Source organism: Phocoena phocoena, chromosome 4 (assembly GCF_963924675.1).
Source record: "Phocoena phocoena chromosome 4, mPhoPho1.1, whole genome shotgun sequence".
Classification (NCBI taxonomy): Eukaryota; Metazoa; Chordata; class Mammalia; order Artiodactyla; family Phocoenidae; genus Phocoena; species Phocoena phocoena.
Window position 1 is genome coordinate 10336060 of NC_089222.1, and position 19077 is coordinate 10355136.

The 19077-nt window shown below is 42.2% G+C and overlaps 1 pseudogene; it reads right to left on the bottom strand.

Annotated features, from left to right (window-relative positions):
* Positions 1 to 8974: 8974 nt before the first annotated feature.
* LOC136122626 (vacuolar protein sorting-associated protein 72 homolog) lies at positions 8975 to 12892 on the bottom strand (annotated as a pseudogene).
* Positions 12893 to 19077: the final 6185 nt, after the last annotated feature.

Consider the following 19077-nt stretch of genomic DNA (forward strand, 5'->3'; position numbering starts at 1 on the left):
CCCAATACAGGGGCACGGGTTCAATCCCTGGTCAGGGAAGATCCCGCATGCTGCGTGGCATGGCCAAATAAAAGAAATATTATTTCTAAAGCAGGAGTTCAATGAAAACATATCCCAGGAGGAGAGCTATGCAACAGAACTAGGAAACAATTGTTCCAAAACAGAATGGGAGGTAAGGGAATCCAAGAAAATTATGTCTAAGAAAAAGGTGTAGGGATTTCCCTGGTAGTCCAGTGGCTAAGACTCCAAGCTCCCAATGCAAGGGCCCTGGGTTTGATTCCTGTTCAGGGAACTAGATCCCACATGCTGCAACTAAAAGATCCCACATGCCACAACAAAGAGCCCGCATGCGACAACAAAGATCCTGTGTGACTCAACTAAGACCCGACGCAGCCAAATAAATAAATAATTTTTTCTAATTTTTTTAAAAAAGAAAAAAGTGTATCCCATTCCATTTATTTTTTAAAAAACTTTTATTGGAGTATAGTTGATTTACAATGTTGTGTTAGTTTCAGGGGTACAGCAAAGTGATTCAGTTATACATATACATATATTCATTCTTTTTCAGATTCTTTACCCATATAGGTTATTACAGAATATTGAGTTCCCTGTGCTATACAGTAGGTCCTTGTTGGTTATCTATTTTATATATAGCAGTGTGTATATGTTAATTCAAAGGTCCTAATTTATCCCTCTCCCCACCATGTTTCCACTCTGGTAACCATAAGTTTGTCTTCGAAATATGTGTCTGTTTCTGTTTTGTAAATAAGTTCATTTGTATCATTTTTTTAAATTAGATTCCACATAAGAGTGATATCATATATTTTTCTTTCTCTGTCTGACTTACTTCACTTAGTATGATCATCTTTAGGTCCATCCATGTTGCTGCAAACGGCATTATTTTGTTCATTTTAAGGCTGAGTAATATTCCATTGTATATATGCACCACATCTTCTTTACCTATTCTTTTGTCAATGCCATTCCACTCTTTTCTCTTTTTAATTTTATTTATTTTTGGTTGCGTTGGGTCTCCGTTGCTGCGTGCGGGCTTTCTCCAGTTGCAGCGAGCGGGGCCTACTCTTTGCTGCGGCGTGTGGGTTTCTCATTGACCGGCTTCTCTTGTTGCAGAGCACGGGCTCTAGGTGCGCGGGCTTCAGTAGTTACAGCACGTGGACTCAGTAGTTGTGGCTCACGGGCTCTAGAGCTCAGGTTCAGTAGTTGTGGTGCACGGGCTTAGTTGCTCCGCGGCATGTGGGATCTTCCCGGACCAGGGCTTGAACCCGTGTCCCCTGCATTGGCAGGTGGATTCTTAACCACTGTGCCACCAGGGAAGTCCCCACTCTTTTTTTTTTTTTTTTTTTTTTTTTTCGTTACGTGGGCCTCTCACTGCTGTGGCCTCTCCCGTCGCGGAGCACAGGCTCCGGACGCGCGGGCTCAGCGGCCATGGCTCACGGGCCCAGCCGCTCCGCAGCATGTGGGATCCTCCTGGACGGGGGCACGAACCTGTGTCCCCTGCATCGGCAGGCGGACTCTCAACCACTGTGCCACCAGGGAAGCCCCCCACTCATTTTTAAATAGAGAAGCAAGTTGAGCTTAGCAGTTAGATTAAAACATATGTTTATTTTGTCATGGTGGGGAGGGGCAAAATATCAATTAGAAAGTCCAAGAAAAATTAATTGTATAAGACAAAAAATGACTTAAATATAAAAGAAACTAAAATATGGCATGATTCTGAGCGATTAAGCTGGGTAAGAACGCTAAAGTGGAAGGAAAATATGTATAATGGATACTTTGGTATTCCCCCTGTGCCCTTCCTCGGGGCTGACTCACCCATTCCCGCAGTCGCTGGTAATATCAAATGCTGGCTGCTCACATCTTCGTTCCTCACTGGCAATTGCCCTCAGCCTCAGAGAACTGTCTTGCCCAGGGTTACATTCTCTGTAGGACTGTCTGAAACCTCAGTTGCAACCACACTGCACATCAGCTTCTCCCAATGCCCGATCCTGCTTTCCTCACTTCTTTGTGAGTGAATCTCCCAAGAGCACTCCCTATGCAGTTCTCCATCTCAGAGCCTGTTTCCAGGGAGCCCAATTGTAAAGTCACAAAGGTAAAAGGGTGAGTGGGGAATTCAGAAAACTGCACGTGATTCTCCCTCTGTAACTGGCACATAGCTTTCACGTGGAGAGATGGAGAGGGGAAGAGAGGAAATTAACAGAGATATGTGGAGGCCAGAGAGTAAAGAGATCTGGATGCTACACTATGGAGTCTGCACGGGAAGTCAAAGCTATATGACCCTGGGCTGTGGTGAGAAAAATGAGACACTGTCTCTGAAAATGCTTTGTGATGAGATTCAAATGTAAATGATTAACAGACTTCAGCCTATGATGTTTGAGCGTGCCCACAGGCCTGATAAACCCGGCCAACTACAAGTCTATTTACAAGAAGAACTAAGAGAATCCTACCCTATGGGGAAAAGGCATCAGATAGAAAAGCTGGTCTAATAACAGTGGTTATTGGAAGACGGCACGATTCTGAGTTACGAAGTGTCGCTTGGATTTGCCCACCCTGCCCTCACTGCCCTCCAGCCCCAGCCCCAATGAACTTTGTGGCAATGGGGGATGGAGAGAAGGAGAGAGGACAGAGGAAGCATCATGAAGGAGAAGCGATGAATAGCAACAGGAAGAACTGGGGCAGTAGAGCTCTGTAAGACAGTTGGCACAAATAGCCCTGCTTCATCATGTGACCCCAGATTGGGAGAGACATATATTATCTACTTCTGCCAGGAATACAGTGTGGCTCTGGCATCCTGAGAACTCCAAAAAGCGCTATGCACAGTTGCCACCAAAGGAAGCCCAAACATCTGCGGCAGTGATGCTCAGAAGAAGAGGAAGATCCCATGGAGAGCAGCTCAGCCCCGGGCCCCAGAGGCAGGGAAGTGCCCCATAACTGGAGACCTACCCAGAAGGAAGCCAGAGCAGCAGGGGGAAAAAATGGGGGCCATAAATGGTACCCAGCAGAACCCATGTGGGACTCCCAGCAATAAATGCTGGACTCTTTTCCAGAAGCAGAGGTCCCGCAATTATAGATGAGAGTCAGAGAAATCTGTGTTGCTACTGTTAGTGTCATCCCATTTCAACAAGGATTTATGTAGCCTGGGGAAGCATAGTAATAATTACTATTATTATTTACCAGATAATAGCAATCTTGATAAGAAAAAATTGCCTTTCATTTCTTATTAATCACTGCCTAGCCTAATCCCCTACAAACAGGTGCTGAATAAATGTTGACTAAATGAATAAATAAATGCATGACTACTTTATTATCTCAGGTTTCCCTGAAATTGGAACATAAAAGATATTATGTTAAGGTGTAAAGAATGGCACATCAGGCTCATAATCAAAGGACGACTAGTGAGTGACATCAAAGGCCACAGATTCTGGGATGTTGCAGAAGCACTAAAACTTCCATGAGTGTATCATCTGTAGTCTGAAGACTCCTCTGGAATTGATCATATTTTCCATTTGCAACAACTCCTTGGGGTGGTAAATGTCATATGCTACTACCTCCTGGGTAAATAGCATATCATTCTCTGTGCCTGTCTAAAACTCTAAGGAGAGTTATTTGTCATCAAGTGTGTCTTTCCACTGGGCAAAAGCTGGGTCCTCAGTGTTTGCTTATCATTCAGAGTGTGTCTTGAGCTGTACCAAAACCTGGATCAGTTTCTCCTGCTCAGTAGGGGTGAGTTACAGATGTGGTCTTACCTTCTTGGCATTGCCAACAGCCATGTGCTTTGACCTCTCTCAATAAGAATTTAGAACACATTTCCCCCTTTTCAACTAAAATCTTTGTCCCAAGTAAAACTTCTGCCAACTAGACCTCATCTGAATGCTTCTGTGCTAGGCCCCAGGACTCATTTGGGTTTGAGCCCAGTCTGTTCAGAAACCACAAGTTGAACATAAATATTTAGAGTATGGGGGTGTTCAAATAATTGTATGAACCAAAAATATTTTTAAACAAAATATTCTACATCTTATCTTTCTTTTTTTAACCTGTAACTATTTATTCCCTCCCCTTTAACACACCTTGGCAGGAAGAGCCTAACAGGTTTCATCCAATAAACATGGCCCAACCCATTTTTCTTATCAGATTTCTCTCTCCTGAAAAGTTTTCTGAAGTGAGGAACGATATTATTGCCCTCAACTGTAACATGATCTATTTCTCTGGTCTCCTTTAAGCTGTTTATCATTTGCTTCACTATTTCAGATGGAATTAATCTTCGAAAAACAGATAACACTCTATGATGTTTGATGGCTAAAAGCTCCATCAAGACTTTTTCACAACTTGTTAATGGAACAGAAAGCAGCCAGGTAACTGCATTGCTGGTGCTGTAATAAATGCTTACTACTGCATTCGCTAAAGCTGTCAGCGTTGCTTCACAGACATTGAGGAAACCTCTTTGTTTCAAAAATCATTGAAATATTTCAGGCCCTTTTGCATGAGCCAGAGATATTCTCAGAGAGCTGAGCATCAATAACAATGAAACCGACATGACAACATGCAACAGCAATCTGAAACATTGTATGGGGAGTTCCAGCCTGCCTTTCATTGGAGGAATACTAAAAATAAGTACATTTCACCACCCCTCCCCCAACGCACGCGAGCACACCACTTAGGCAACTTACTACTTCTAGGGCTAATTAAGCCTTTTTTCCTTAATAGAGACACTATAACCAGACTTAATACATGATGGAAATTTTAAATTTCAATCTACTTATACGGAATGAATCTAAAATATATAAATTAGTTGAACATATTATGCATTATCGGTGAACTCGACTTGCAATATTTTACAATAGAGAATCCTGCTCAGGGACAGCTTCATTTTTTAAATTAATTTCTATTGGAGTATAGTTTCTGTACAATGTTGTGTCAGTTTCTGCTGTACAGCAAAGTGAATCAGTTATACGCATACATATATCCCCTCTTTTTTGGATTTCCTTCCCATTTAGGTCACCACAGAGCATTGAATAGAGTTCCCTGTGCTATACAGTAGGTTCTCATTAGTTATCTATTTTATACATAGTAGTGTAATATGTCAATCCCAATCTCCCAATTCATCCCACCCTCCCTTCCCCCCTTGGTATCCATATGTTTGTCAGAGACAGCTTCTTATTGGCAAAATAGGTAAGTCCCACCAAAAGAAATGAACTTGGTCTTTTTGAGACTCATTCTCTTTTCCAGTTGCTCAGGCCAAAACTCTTAGAATCATCCTTGATTTCTCTTTCTTTGACACCCCACTTCTAACCCTGAGCAAACCCCGACAGTCCTAATTTTACATAACTGGAATCCAGCATCTCAGCACCTCCACAGTCACCGCCTGACGTAAGCGTCTCCAAGCTGGTTTTCCAGCTTCCTCCTTCACCCCTCTATAATCTATTCTCCACCAGAAGGCAGAAGATCCTTTAAAAATGTAAGTCACATCCCATCACTCCTTGGCTTCCATCTCACTGAGAGTAAAAGCCAAAGACCGGCCAAGGTTTAGAAAGCCCTCCGCTGAGGGCTCTCCGCTAATTATGCATTTCACCGATAATGCATAATATGTTCAACTAATTTATATATTTTAGATTCATTCCGTATAAGTAGATTGAAATTTAAAGCTTTCTGAGCTCATCCCCACCATTTGCCCTCAATTATTCCCGTCTAGCCAGTCTGGCTTCCTCCTGCCCTTCACCTTCTGTTCTTGCCTGAAGAAGGTCTTTGCCCTTGATATGCCCTCTGTCTAGAATCAATTTCTGCAAGATATCCACGTGGTTGGCTCTCTCACTTGCTTCAGAACTCTGCTCAAACAGTACCTTATTGGGGAGGTTTGGCCATCATACATAAAAGAGCTCATGGACTGGATCCAATTTATGTGCCTCTGCAGATTTGTTCTGTTCCACCTGTCCCCAGGCATCACCAGTTTGCCCTGCTTCCCAGGTAGAGGAGCCCCAGTAAATACGGTGCATGTGATCAAAACCCTGATGTCATCTCTTACCTTTGCTGGCTGATTCAACTCTTCCTTCTGGGAGAGAGTCAGCCCTTGGCAGCTCCTGAATCCAGGGTCAACCCAGCTGGACCCATGAAGATTCCAGCCACCCCAGTAGCTGCCCAGAGAGGCCAGATAACACAAACCAGAAGTGAATTTGATCAGTAAGAGACCAGAAATAGAAGGAAATCAACATAAGTTGCTCTCCTTCTCTTGTTAGTTCCCCCAAGTAGGAAGCTCCATATGGACTCTCTGGGAATGTCCTGAGTGACCCACCCGTTTCTTCTGAGGCTGTGACCAGTTAAAAAATGCACCACCTTTTATTTGTTTTCCTGATTGCTCTGTTTTGCATTCCTTTCTCCCTCACCTTTACTGGTCTGAGATTGCTCCTCCCAAAAGTATTAGGATGTAAGCTTTGTCTCAGGTTCTGTGTCCTAGGGAATCTAAGATATGCATACACGTGTGATCTCACACACACACACACACACGCACACACAGAGAGAGAGAGAGAGAGAGAGAGAGAGAGAGAGCTCTACTGCAAACCCTGATCCTGCTATATTTCACTTCACTGCTTGTAGTCAGCTATCTTTACGTCTATCTCCCACTGTGAAATAGAAACCGCAGGAGATCACTGACTTGGTTTCTTTTGTTTGATGCAGTATTCCCAGTAGCTAGAACAGTGCCTAGCACCTATAGGCATTTAATAAAAGTTTAGAAAATAAATAAATGAGAAGTTTGTTTGCAAGTGTGGAATTTAGCTCCAAAAACACAGAAACTAGAGAAGTTCAGGTTTTTATACGTGACCTGCCTCTTGATGTTAAAACTCCCATCTGGAAGTTTTCCTATTCTTCTTCCTCTCCTAATTTCACCAAACCTCACTGGCCACCTCTCAACTCAAAACTTAACTTCCAAAACTCCCTTCCCCCACTTAGGTTCACTTCTGATATAACCATTTCCATAATCATACTAGTCATTCTTTTTCAAGGCCCCTAGGTGCGGCACATACATACCTAAGGTGTACTTTATGCATTTTACCCATTCTCACACAACTACATAATATCCTAAAGTAGATTCAGCCTGTCTTTATCCACCACACACCCCCTCATAGACATGCACAGGGATGTTCCCTCCCCACATGCAAACCCCTCATGCTGATTCTGCATTAATAATGACTACTCATTACTGAGTGCATACGGTGTGCCAGGCATGGTGGTGGACATTTAGTCCTCACAACAACCCTGAAAAGTGTGAAAATATCTTAAAACTCATTCATACTAAAATGTTTGGGACCTAACTACTGTATGTTCCCCTCAGAGTTATTTGCCTGGAGGAAGCTGACGTAGTCAATGGCAATGAATCCCTCTGTTACAAGTTCGTGCATCAGGAGACAAGGACTCCACGGGGAAAGCAAGGCTCCTTCCTTCCTCATACTCTTGAATTTACAGTCCTGTCCAAAGTAATGATTCTTTGCTTTGTAACTGTCCTGAAATTGCGTCATGAGACTATGTTCCATCTCTTTATGTCATTGAAAGCTCCTTAAGATCAGACATGGCTTTTATTTCTTAGGTGTTCCTGGAAAACTGCATTTGTCTCTTATCCTAGCCTCCCATCTCCCTCTGCTCTAGCCTGTCTGTACTTCCACCAACTGATTCATTCTCCCAGACCGTGGTCTCCAAAGTAGGAGTGCACAGATCCAGGTAATGAACAGATGATTTTGGGGGTTTGCAGAAACATATGTTTATTATGTGTGTGTATGTATGTGTATATATATATATAATATATAGATTTAAAAATAAAAAATTACATAAGCTTTATTACATTTCATATACATAGACTCATACTGCTGTCTTCCCCTGGTCTATATGTAAGAATGTCAAGAGCACATAACATACATGAGACACCTAAACACAGAGCAGATGACCAGGACCCTGTTGCCGCTCTTGCCTATTTAGTGCTTTACAGTTTAGGTATATCCAGGTAACAGTGAGGTTACAAACTATATAACTGAGTTTTAACTAACTCTAGGAAGTGGACACCTGGCTTAAAAATTCCTGCAAAGAAGCCCTCTATGGACAAGAATACCAATTTTGCAAGCTCAAATGAACAAGAAAATGACAGCATTAACATATTTACCCCAGTACAGATTTTTCATCTAACACGTTATAATATAAAATCAGTGACAAGAAAGTGGCTAAAAAAATTCAAAGACCATTTAAAACATAGATTTATATTTATTTTCATTAACAGTGAACTTCATCCTATATATATATGTATATATATATGTGTGTGTGTGTGTGTATAGTATCTTGACATATTGGTTAATGACTTTGATATGCATATGTAGAATTGTGCTTTGAAGTAAAAGCTAATGATAATTCGAACCAGTCACAACTCACAAGACATTTTTTAAAATAAGCATCTGAAACAAAGAGACAAGCCGCTGCAATTTTTGGAAAGATGTTTAAGTTAGGCATTACTCAATCCACTGTCTTACAAAATTTCAGGAAACATGTAATTTCCTTTTAACTGTGAAAAACAAAAGGCTATGTGCAATTGCAGATATCCTTTATTTTTGCTTTGGTGAGTGCTGAAATAATACATACAAAATGATATGGTACAAACCAACATGGACACCTTTGTCAGAAAATACAGGACTTTTTAACCAGATTAAAACTCTTCCAAACAAAGAATTTCAGTGGAATCTGAACCCATTTTGATAAGATGCATGGAAAACATTGCTGAAATTTTGTTTTTTTATCTTTCTATTTTATTACATTTAAAAACACAAACAAAACCAGTAGGAACTAAGGGGAAAGATGGGGAAAGAAATACAGGACAGGGCTGGACAAAAATCAGCAATGACAGGAGAAGCGGAAGGTGAGGGGGTGGGGGGACATTAAGAGCCCCAAGTCAGAGCAGGAAAGAGGTTTCTGAGGACAAGACATCGCTTCATTTGATGACAATTTTCTGGCGCATGGCTCGGGGCCCAGAGCCTTAGAGGGGCGCAGAAGGTGATGGACCAGGTTCCCAGGGCTGAGGCAGTGGGCAGAAGCCCATGGACAGTGATGTACCTTTTGTAGGCCTCAGGGATGATCTTGAAGCTGGAGCAGTGACGTGGTGGATGTCTGTAACAGGGTCCTGGGCAGACCTCTCCAGCAGGGACCTTTGGGGACCTCACTTGGAGAAACCATTCCTCAACTGTCCCCTCATCCCTAAAAGTGATGGAGGCACGTGGACCGCCAGCAGGAAGGAGGACGGGTCCAGGGCCAGCGCCGGGAGTCCCTGCAGAAGCTGTGGGAGCAGGATCGAGTCCTTTTCTTTAGGGCCTGGCTCCCCAAGAAGTGGCACTGTCACTGAATGGGAGGTGGCGACAGACCCCAGGCATTTCCGCCTCTTGGGAACCTGCTTCTTTCCGTCAGCCTCGGGCCACTCATGTGTCTCCAGTGAATGTCAGTCAAGCTCCTCTGTGATTTTGGCCTCCCTGAGCAGCTCCTCCACTCCCAGTGGGGCCCCTCTCGCTCCCGTGGCCGGCCCTGCTTCTCCTGTACCTGAAGGAATGTGGTGTGTGCACAGCTGTAGATGGACGCAGGAACTTCCCACGGCCAGAGGCACTGTCCTGTAGCTCTGGCGGGAGCAGTGCCTTCTCTTCTCGGCTTTTCTGAGCGTTACCAGCCCAGGTGCTGCTGACATTTTGAGGCCTCAAGCTCTTAAGAGGCTCCTTATCCTCCTTTTTTTGTTTTTTTATAAATGTATTTATTTTATTTATTTATTTTTGGTTGTGTTGGGTCTTCGTTGCTGCACGTGGGCTTTCTCTAGTTGCAGCGAGCAGGGGCTACTCTTCGTTGCGGTGCACGTGTTTCTCATTACAGTGGCTTCTCTTGTTGTGGAGCACGGGCTCTAGGCGTGCGGGCTTCAGTAGTTGTGGCACGTGGCTCAGTAGTTGTGGCTCACAGGCTCAGTAGTTGTGGCACACAGACTCTAGAGCACAGGCTCAGTAGTTGTCACACACAGGCTTAGTTCCTCCACGACATGTGGGATCTTCCTGGACCAGGGCTTGAACCCGTGTCCCCTGCATTGGCAGGTGGATTCTTAACCACTGCACCACCAGAGCAGCCCTTCTTATCCTCCTTGATGGCAGCTCCATGATTTCTTTTCGGCTATTCTCCATCACTGGAGTGTTCAGTCCCCTTCTCCACGTCAGAGTCTACTACATCCTCTGTGTCTGACTGGTCCCCTTGGTCCTCATCATCTCCTGAGTCCTCTGTGAAATCCCATAAGCTATCCAGTAGAGCTCCTCCTCCCCCATTGCTGGCACCCTGAGGTCTTCTGAGGGCCCGGTCCCCCAAACTCCAACCGCTCACGGACCCTGCACCTCCTCCAGCCGCTGCTCACACAGCATGGTCCTCGGAGCTCAGAGCCCACGCCGCTACCTGCAGGCCGCTGGCAGCCTGGAAATTATTTTTAAATCAAGAATTGGGACAAATTACACAGTGTTATGTTTGATATATAATGAAAGTATCCCTATTTCTATTTTATCAAGTCTCAGCATATGGTTTTTGCTTGGTTGTGTTTCAGTAATAAAATACATGAAGAATTTCTTTTTTTTTCAAACCGTCAAAGGTAAAATATAGACAGGAGATATATTCTCAACAGTAAATTACTTCTTTAATGGTAAAGCTGTGTAAGTAATGGGGCCACTCCTTTTATCAACTGTTTTAAAGGATTTTGGCGAAGATTACTGAGGCAGACCATATGTGACATTCATTCACCTTGCTCTGCTCTATACACAGGCAAGCACAGAACACCATCAGTGTGGTAAATTTAAGTTTACTTTTTTTAATCTTTAAAATATGTTTGACTCTTTAGGAACAAATTGAAATGGGAAGTAACCATGAACATATATTCTACAACACAGAGATTTGCTTATGGCAAAGTACTCAAAAGGGCTAAAAACATATATTTACAGAAAGACAAGTGCTCCAGACATGCTAAGCTTTTCTATGATGACAAGCAGGCTATCAATAACATGCTACCTATCAAATATTTTTTAAAAGACAATAACAATAACATTAATAACACAATCTGTCCCTTCAAGGTGGAAGTAATGTTTCAATAGTAAATAAGAAGGAACTACCTTTTCTTCTGAAAAAGAAAAACAGAGGGCTTCCCTGGTGGCGCAGTGGTTGAGGGTCCGCCTGCCGATGCAGGGGACGCGGGTTCGTGCCCTGGTCCAGGAAGATCCCATATGCAGCGGAGCGGCTGGGCCCGTGAGCCATGACCTCTAAGCCTGCGCGTCCGGAGCCTGTGCTCCACAACGGGAGAGGCCACAGCAGTGAGAGGCCCGCATACCGCAAAAAAAAAAAAAAAAAAGAGAGAGAAACTCAGGCTACTGACGGAGCACATTAGAAAGATGTCCATTGTTATGTAATTAGGATACAAAACTAGACTAATAAATATATCATCTATTTTTTTAAAATCTCATATCAGCACATTCTAAAAGCTTGGAAATAAGATTTTTGTAACCAGTTTTAACTCTTCCAAACAAAGAATTTCAGTGGAATTTTGATAACAATGAAAAATGGTAAAACCTATTTATTGCTTTGCAAGAACAACTGATTGACATCAGAGAAGATGAAAACCTACTAGCCACATTTTAACAAAAACCTTTCCATAATTGGTGAATGGAATTTATTTAAAACAGCCAATAAAGGAAAATTTTCCCTTTGGATTTATGTGCCTTTGTGAGACATAGTTCTCAATTGCAAAAACCACTACAACAAAGTACTGAAAAAAATTGAATTAAGAAAGACATTTAGGGGCCTCCCTGGTGGCGCAGTTGTTAAGAGTCCGCCTGCCGATGCAGGGGACACGGGTTCGTGCCCCGGTCTGCGAAGATCCCACATGCCGCGGAGTGAGCCATGGCCACTGAGCTTGCACGTCCGGTGGCTGTGCTTCGCTACAGGAGAGACCACAACAGTGAGAGGCCTGTGTACCGCAAAAAAAAAAAAAAAAAAAAAAAAAAAGAAAGACATTTAAATAGTTGTATCAGAAAAATTTTGAGTTTCAGAAAACAATGAAGCATATTCAAATTTAACAGTAATTTCAGTGAGAGCAAAAAAGACTTTTGTGCCATTACTAATTAAAATAAAAATAATTGCTTATTTCGTCATGAGCTCAGCCTCTTTGGGTTATAATGGTATAGACTTTATGACATGCATAACAGGTACTGACACAGTAGTTTGTCTATAATTTGGAAATAAATAAATATACATATAGTGAAGATGTATACTGGATTTTTTTTTTACTAATAAGGACCTGCAAATAAAACATTTTGGAAGGCCATGTGCCCTATGTCAGGGCTATTCAGTGTGTCCTGTGAGCCCACCACATCAGTGTGACATGTGAGATCATTGGAAATGCAAATTCTAAGGCTCCATCCCAGACCTACTGAATCAGAATCTTTGGGTAGGGTGTCAGGAATATGTGTTTTAACAAAACCTTCAAGTGATTCTCTGATGCACATCAGATCTGTTCAAGACCTTGCTCTTTCAGCGCTGCCTGTTGGACACTAAATTAAGGCCGAACTTCTCACCATATCATTCAAAGGCTCTCCAAATCCAGCCAAGCCTCCTTTAATGGTCTATTTCCATGACTCCCCACCATGTTGGATGTCCCAGGTGTTCTTGGATGCCCCCTTCTTCCCTCCTCTCTGCCTCGTTTATGTTCTTTTCTCCACTGGATTCATCTCCAGCCCTATTATGTCTGCTTAACCAAAATCTCCACAACCTTCAATACCTGCCTCAAAAGTTACCTATTCTAAGAAGATTTGAATGATTTTAGAAGAAGGGGGAAAATACTTACCTGCATGTTCTCTCTCCCTTTTTTTTTTTAATGCCCAGAGCATCTTGTTTGTTTATTTGCCCTGGCACTGATTGTGTTGCATCATACCTTATAGTCATGCAGGCACTTATCTCATTCCCTCTGTAGATTGCAGGCTCCTTGATAGAGCGACTTTATTCATCTTCCTTTATCCCCTAGTTTAGCACAGTCCTAGCAGACTCTCAATAGTTTTCTACAGAGTCGAAATAAAGTCCCATAACTGAGCTCTACCCACACCGTGGACTTCCTTTATCATGCTGTTGGGGACATTGCCTCACCATGGAGAACCTGGATTTCCCATGGACTTTTCTGTATACACTGACTGTCTCTTGCCCTCACGTTGCAATTCTGAGCTGGAAGAGCCTTCCTTCTCACTTAGTCATGACTGGTTCAACACTGAGCCACAAATGATGATCAAAACCAAAAATGGTTATCATGTTTGAGGCTTACCAGTGTCAGACACTCTACCACGTATGACTATCTCCTTCTGCTCTGGTGATGACTCTATTTGGTGGGCATGTTACAACTCCCATTTTACCAGGTGAGGAGACTAAGATGCAGAGAGGCTAAGGATTAAGTAACTGGCTCAAGGTCACAGGGCTAACAGAGTGGTAGAGCCAGGACTGGAATCCAGGTTGGCTGGCTCCAGAGCCTTCAGAGTTAGCCTCTCCATTGCCCTACTAACCACAGAAGATAACATTGCTCCAGGGTCTTCCTTACATCATCTCCAAGTCACCAGCACTCATAACCACATGAAAGAGCCACGTGCACTAGATTCAATCTCGATGACAATATAAAAACTATGATTTTACTATAAAATTTCAACTTAAATCTAGATCAAAGATATCTAAATTACTCTTCATTTGGGCTATAATCTCATATTCCCAAACTTAAATGCTTAAAAAGAAAGCTTTGTCTAAGTTAAGATTACTAGCTCAAATAAAGCACAGAGTTAATACTACTTTTCCTCTAAAGTAACCAGTACAAAGAGTCCTTTTCTTCTTATAGTAAAATATGTCATAGAACTCGAACTAGTAGGCAATCACTATCTTTTCTTCATAAGAAAACAAAGCCTTTGAAATATGTACCATAACCTCTGAAAAATACAATTATCTTCCCTAAGAATTGAGGCATTTTTTTCTGACAAAAACGATGGGCAACTGATCTATAGTTCTTTTCTTCCTCAAAAAATTATTGTATATTGTGTAATGATCATTATAATTAAAAATTAAGATGGCTTGCAATAATTTCACTATTATTTGATTCAAAATCTTTATAAAATATTGGCATTTTCCAACATTTATTTTTCCTGTCTATGTTCCACTTAAGGCCAAATTTTCAAACCCAGCTGCCAAATTACACATATAATTACTGCATTTGCGCACAAAAATGTGATAATTGCTTACACAATTTCAGAGGCCAGCTTGAGGCTCCTTTCCAAATTTGTTTTACATGTACAGTGTGGTGTATGTAGTTTTATATGAAAATGGGGAAAAGTAGAATTCATGTTTTGTCTGGGTGATACATGAAAATAGGTACAAAATAAAGCCTTTCTATAAACGTCTAGGTCTGTCTTCACATTTTCTCCCCATAGATCTTTATAAAAGAAAAGTCTTACAGAGCAGCTCAAACTTGAGCTGGAGTTGGAGTCATGGCAATGGAAGGGGATGGTGGCTGGTATGATGCCATGAACAGAACAGATGCTTATTTTGTGGGTGGTTGACGTGTTGTCATGAGGCATTCATCTGTCTATGAACTGCTTCTGTCAACCTGGCTAAGAAAAGATAAAGGCAATATAAGGCCCACAAATGTACAGTCAGCCAAGACAACAACAACCTCAGTAGAGCAGAGTGGCTGAGCACTGGAGACTTCCAGCTTTGCCTGATGGTTGACATAATGTTGGGCAAATATCCACCGTGGACATAGTTCACAATGGCTACTCTTAGTGGAAGGTTTGGTTCAAGAGAAAGAAAAGAAACAAGATCTAGGTAGTCATACACATTAGTGAAATGATCTGAGATACTTTTGTTTCTGCACAAGTAGGATAGAAAATTATGCCCAGTTCCACATAAGCTAATACCTAGGCTCAAAAAATATACTTGCCAAGCTCAAGGACTATGAATCTGATCTCTGACTAGCAGACATCTGACTGTGGAACTTACCAGAAGCAATTAGGCCAGAAGTCCACTAAACAATGAAGGAAGCTCTATTGTCAAAGAAACCTTCAGAAAGATCATCCTCCCCAAGGCCTACCTGAAATCATCATAACATGTCTTGAGCACTTGATGTATGTGAAGCAATGTTCTAAGCATTTTGCATGCAATCATTCCCTCTTTACATGCTTACTAATCCTAAAAGACGAGGATTATTAACCCCATTTTACATCTGAGGAGACTGAAGCGCAAAGAGTTTAAGAAATTTGCCCACGTTCAGACAATTAGAAAGTAGAAAAGCCAGTTATTAGAACCCAGGCATTCTGACTCCAAAGCCTTTACTCTTAACCACCAATACCATGTTGCTTATCAGATAAAGCCAAGGAAAATAATGGACAAGGGATAGCCTCCCAAAGAGAAGACCTTGGGCAGCCAACATGGCCCTCCATAGAATTCACTATTGGAATGCAGTTCTCACCATTTCTGTCCGGCAGGAATGATATCATTGTGGACTAGTAACTATTATGTGTTGTTTCTCATTCTTCACTTTTCCAGTTATCCTATTCTTTCTTCATCATGGGGTTTCTATGGGTTGTGTTGTATATGGATAACATATTATTACCAATAGTCCTATACCAATAGACTATGAGAAGTTTCACCCAGATGTGATGGAGTGGACCCCACATCACCCAAAAAATCAAAACTTGGAGCTAATGCACCAAATTTTGGGTTGTCTCTACTGGGGAAACATGGGTGTTTCTGAGAGGATGAATGGAAAGAAGGGTATGCATGGGTGCTGGGTAGCCAGTGGACATTCACTGATAACTTAACCAGGATCCACTCCCCATTTCCAGGTTCATGGGCTCCTCATACCATTCATGGGCTTTGGGAGCCATAAATTTCATCCCCAGTCACAGAAGTGAGTGAGTCCTGATTAATGCCCAAATCAGAATAATCCTTCTCCACCTCCACATCAACGTGGACATGACAATTGGTTTAGGAATGATCAGTAATCCAACTGTAAACCAATCAGTACGTAGCATCTATTCACCATTATTGGTTCAGTTTAGTCCAAACAATGCAAAGAACAAGGTTTTTGTTCACTGGTTAAGGGTAAATGTACCTTCTCCTCTATCCAGATGTGAAAGTGGAAACATGTCACCTTGATGGCAGCCACCTTACAACCACAAAGAAAGTCAGTCATGGAATGAAGCTAGAACTGGATAGTAGAGTGAAAGAGGGAAGAAAACACACTAAAACTAGGTCTTTGATAATATCACTGAACTGGATCAACCAATAGTGAAACTCACCCAACTCCTGAACTTCCAATTACATGAGCCAATAAGTCTCCTTTTCTACTTAAACCAGTCTGAGTTTTGTTTTCTGCTAATTGATCTATCTTCTAAGGTTATTTGCATAGTTTTCAGAAATAATAGCCTAGAAAGATCTGATTTCTCTGTAGCCTCCTAAGAAGTTTAGGCTGATACCTGGAATATCTGCTCCAATTCCAGTGGTGCAGACTTCTTGTACCATGAAATTCAACAAGTTCAAACTGGTTTAGGAGGCTCTAAGGCAGTGTACAGCAATGGAAAACACATAGGACTTGGTTGACCTCAAATCCCAGCTCTTTCACTTACTAGCTGGATCAGGTGACCATATAATTTATTAACCAAATCAGGGTATTTGTGAGGAAAAGGGAGTGTTAAAATAATGTCTCTGGAAAACAGTCATAAACTGGAGTAGTGCCAGGAAAATAGGTGTGAACTGTCCATCTATATCTGGGTTGCTTTGGACAAATCTTTGAGTGCCAATTCACATATCTGTAAAATGGGGCTAACGGTATTTGTCTCTCATGGTTGTTAGAGGATTCAAAGAGATACGACACATGATAGGTGTTGGGAGACAATTAAAAGGCCATCGCACTTTTTTATTCTAAATGTTTCTATACTGATAATTGTTAAAAAAAAAAAAAATTACTCATGGGAATTCCCTGGTGGTCCAGTGGTTAGGACTCGGGGCTTTCACTGCCAGGGCCCGGGTTCAATCCCTGTTCGGGGAACTAAGATCCCGCAAGCCGCTCGGCACGACCCTGATTAATTAATTAGTTAATTAAACATATTCACATATTTACTGGGTGATTTAGAGATTTTTCTTTAGACTATAAATATTAATGAAAAGAAATGAATACAAATATGAATCTATGAAAACCTCACGAACTTTAATAACATGAAAACCAGGGCCAATTTTGCACATAGGTATGGTAGGTTACCACCCTTTAGACAATTTTCAGGGGTGCAGGAAAATTCCCCTTCCTCCCAATAAAGTACTTTTGGTGATGCCTAAAATTCTCCAACTATTGAAAACAATTGGCCCTTACATTTCTACAGCATGCAACAGTTTAGAGTTTGCTATAGCATGAACTTACAAAGTAATCAGTCAGTCTCATAGCAGTGACCGTAGAGCTGGGAGCAAGCTCCTTAAAGAAGTGACAGCACAGGTTACCCTGCCTTGAGTTTTTTCACCCTCTTTCCGATATGCCCAACCCTGAACATTGCAGTCCTACAGACTTTCAAAGGATTTTGTCATTCTTATCCATTCTATCATCAATCCAAACTTTTCCTTGCTAGCATGTGAATGGATCTTACAAAGTCAAAAGAATTATTTTTCAGCACCCCCATTTGATCTTTACATCATGAATTTGAGGTCACATCAGTGTTAGCAAGACACTTCTCTGAGGCCTGAATGCGGAACATGTATCAGTTAGAATCTACTCCGAAGGCAAAAACGACACCAGTTATTCAAACAGAAATTTTAATATATTTGTTAACTGACTAAAAGTTAGAAAGAACTCTAAGGTATCTTGGAGGTAACAACTTCGGGAAATAGCTACTGCCCCTGGGACTGAGGGAATAAAGAGAAGAGACTGATATTATTAAAACTCAAATTATTAAAACTGACTTCGAAAAGGCGCTCCATGGAATTGAAGCTCAGGCCTCGGAGGAGGGGGCACTGCTCACCTGTTCCTGGTGTCCCTGAGTTCAGAGGAGGGTCCTGGTGGCTAGGACCCAGACTTCTGAGGAGGGCACTCCAGCCAAGTGGTGCTGGCGTCTCTGAAAAGAGCACAGTGAAGGTTTTACAAGTGCTAGAGAAATGGCAAACTAGATTCTGATGCTGCTCTAGGAAGGAATTGCCCCTACCTGGGTAAACAAGCAGGGCTGGGGTTACAGTCACAGGAAGAGGAAGGACCTTGCGGTCTTCCTCTAGTGCCCCCTATTGACAGAGCCTACATGCAGTCAGTTTACAAAGCCGCATGTGTTTTGCAGAGCCCCAGCTTCAGTATCACAAAGCAAAGGACAGGTTTGGAGCTTAGAGATAATACCTTAATGACTAACACAGAACAGCAAATTTTTACTGTGTGGAGGAGGAACCCATAATCTGACTCTCAGGATAAAAATACCCAACTCCGGGCCTCCCTGGTGGCGCAGTGGTTGAGAGTCCACCTGCCGATGCAGGGGACACGGGTTCGTGCCCTGGTCCGGGAAGATCCCACATGCCGCGGAGCAGCTGGGCCCGTGAGCCATGGCCGCTGAGCCTGCACGTCCGGAGCTTGTGCTCCGCAACGGGAGAGGCCACAACAGTGAGAGGCCCGCGTACCGAAAAAAAAAAAAAAAATACCCAGCTCCTTCAAGACATTTCCCATGCCTTCTACACCACCACCAATGAAAATATTTTGAAAACTGTGAAGTATCATTGAAAGAAAAGTGTATAGTTATTATTTCTTCTGGAAGACAGATCTGAATAGGCAATCCCTAACTGTTTGGATATCAAGAGCTGACTTGTTGACATCTTAGTGACCATTTTTGTCATATGAACTATTACCAGCCAGAGACATCATAGTATTTCTGTTCCTACAGAAATTGTGAGGATGCTTTTTTCCCCAGGAAGCATCTTAGACATTGTGATTATTCTCTGTAGATATTCATGGAGATATGATTTGAATACCTCTATTTTCTCGGGGAG